Consider the following 2,829-nt stretch of genomic DNA (forward strand, 5'->3'; position numbering starts at 1 on the left):
CTCGTGCCTAGTGATGAAGCGTCTGAGAAACTCAAGGCACACGATTAGTCCGCAAAAGCATTGTCATCAATCACCAAAACACCTAAGGGATAATATGCCCTTACAATCTCCCCCTTTTTGGTGGATTGATGACATTACGGGATTTGCACATAGATGAGATAATATTGAGCAAAGGCAAACCCCTCCTCTTTAGAATATAGACGGGCTCCCCCTAGATGTGTGCAATCTAGATGGATGCTTTGGACTGCATAGCACACAAACTAGGATCAACACTCCCCCTATATTTTAGAGACAAAGGCATGATAACTAACATCTAAGCAGAGCATAGCACAAAGGTAGCACAATATATCACAAGCTCGCAAAGATAGATAGAGTGCATATGTCTTACACCATATGAAGTAAAGCAACCCAAAGCAACTAAAATGAGGTTCAAACGAGGTTCAAATGAGAAAGCAGCAAACACACCAAACACGAACAAGGACACCCGACTCGCAAATCCCTACTCTCTCTCCCCCTTTGGCATCGAGACGCCAAAAAGGCAAAGAGGACACCTACACACAAGGGGTGGCTCAAGCAGGGAACTCATCCCAACGCTCCTCGTCAGACTCCTCGGCGGCAGGGATGGTCTCCTCGACGTCCTCCTTAGAATCAGTCCACCTGTAGCCTTGCTTCTCCATCCACTCGGCCTCTAGAGTGATGCGATCCTCAGAACCACCAGACACATCCTCGCCATACAACTACAAGATCTTCTTGTCCCGGCGGCGACTCTCCTTAGATGCCACGTGAGTCCTGTACTGCCCCTTGGCTTGCGTGCAGAAAAGAGTCTTCATCTTGTCCTTCAGCTTCTTGGCCCACGAAGGCATAGAGGAACTCTGGGAAGGCCTAGCAGCACGGCCCTCAGCAACATCCTCGGCGCCAGCATCCTCCTCATTAACAGCAGCCCTAGAAGCAGACGCCTCAGCACGAGTAGTAGTGTTGGCCCAGTTGGGCTTGACACGGAGACAGATGGGATCATGGCGAATCCAGTCTGGAGCAAGGAACTCCTCACCAGGCAACATCTTCTCCCAAGTCTTCGAGATCAGCAGAAACAGATAAGGCCCATAGATAGGCACCTTGCGGTTGAACACCGCAAACCGAAGCTCACACCACATGATGTGTGAGACATCAAGTGGCTGAGTCTGAGACAAACGAGCCTCCTCGCAAATGAGCATCATATCCACCATATAGGCATGAACCTTGTCCTTGTCACCAATGCGAGGGAACAAGGAGTTGCGGAAGATGCGATACATGATATCCATAAAAGAGTTGAGCACCAACCCCGTCTTGCCATTGGGAAGCGCCTTCTCAACATAGTATGGCTGAAGCTTGTCCTTGTTAGCAGACTCAGGATTAGCATGGGGGAGAACACCCACGGGAGTGTTGAGCTCGTCATCAGGAACGTGGAGCAGGTCCATGAACTCCTTCCAAGTAGTAGTCATCTTACGGCCATTGGTCATCCAGGTCATCCTTCGCTCCTCATCATGGTGAAAGTATACTGAGGCAAAGAACTGACAGATGAGCTCAGGGTCATAGTCAAGGTGAAAAGAGATCACATGTTCAATACCAAACTGCTCCACCAGGTCCAGAGCTTCTCCAAAGTACTCACGATGCTTGTCCTTCCTCAGGTGATGCATTTCTATCCATTTGACATCCACATAGGTATTCTGATGACATCCAGATAAGTGAGAGTCTGTTGCTTGTTCCAAAACAGCTCACAACCTTTGATAGTAGCACGAGGGTTCACATACGGGTTGAGCTGCCTGAGACGGACAAACTCAGATTGGGGTATCTCGTCCATGCCCTTAGCGGGTTCCTTGTGCTTGCTAGCTGATGTCTTGACATGGCGCTTGGGGGCAGTGGAGCCCTCTGGTGCTTCACCTGGATTGCGCAGACGCTTGGAGCCCGTGTCACGACTGGGATTGGAACAACGAGAGCCACCACCTGAGACACAAACACAAAACACCCACGAAACGCAAAAAGGATCAATGCAAAGACCACGACAAAGCACAAGAAACAAATAGAAAGTATACATGAAAGTTGCCATGAGATAGATGTGATCCACGGTAGTACTACCAGAGCCTGCGGTACTAAAATTTTAGTACCGCTCCAAGTCGCGGTAGTATCGTGCGAGGTCACGGTAGTACCATGGTGGGAGCGGTAGTAAAACCTTAGTGCCGCAGCGAGAGCGGTAGTACCGCGCCAGACGGGCGGTAGTACCCGACAAGCGGTAGTACCGCGCCAGACGGGCGGTAGTACCGCACCGCGTCAGATCCAAATGACAATTCAAATCTGAAAAGAACCGCGAAACCACCGCGGTGCTACGGTGATCAAATCTAGCACAGGACAAAAATACAAGTATAATTCCTACGCAAAGCTACTCTCCTTCATCCTACTCTTGCATAGATTTAGCCTAGGAATCTTTAGAACACACAAGTCTCCCCCAAAAACCTAGAGGCAAAGAACACAACAAAAATGAGAAGGAGTTGGGGAAAGACCTTGGTCCATAGCAAGAGCACGTGATGGGGAACGATCCCATCGGACTGAATCACGGGAGGGCAGCCGAAGGCGGAGATCCGGTGACGAACGCCGGCCCCGTTCTTGAGCGTGGGAGAGAGAGAAACGATTTGGAGGAACTGGCGAATGGGTATGGGGGAGTTAGAACTCCCCCTGCCCATCCTTATCCCCACGCGTCCGAGACGTCGCGGTAGTACCGCATGTAATCACGGTAGTACCGCTTGGGCGGAAGTACCGCACCAAAGCGGTAGTACCGCTCACCCAGGCGGCAGTAAA

Source organism: Triticum dicoccoides, chromosome 2B (assembly GCF_002162155.2).
Source record: "Triticum dicoccoides isolate Atlit2015 ecotype Zavitan chromosome 2B, WEW_v2.0, whole genome shotgun sequence".
Lineage (NCBI taxonomy): Eukaryota > Viridiplantae > Streptophyta > Magnoliopsida > Poales > Poaceae > Triticum > Triticum dicoccoides.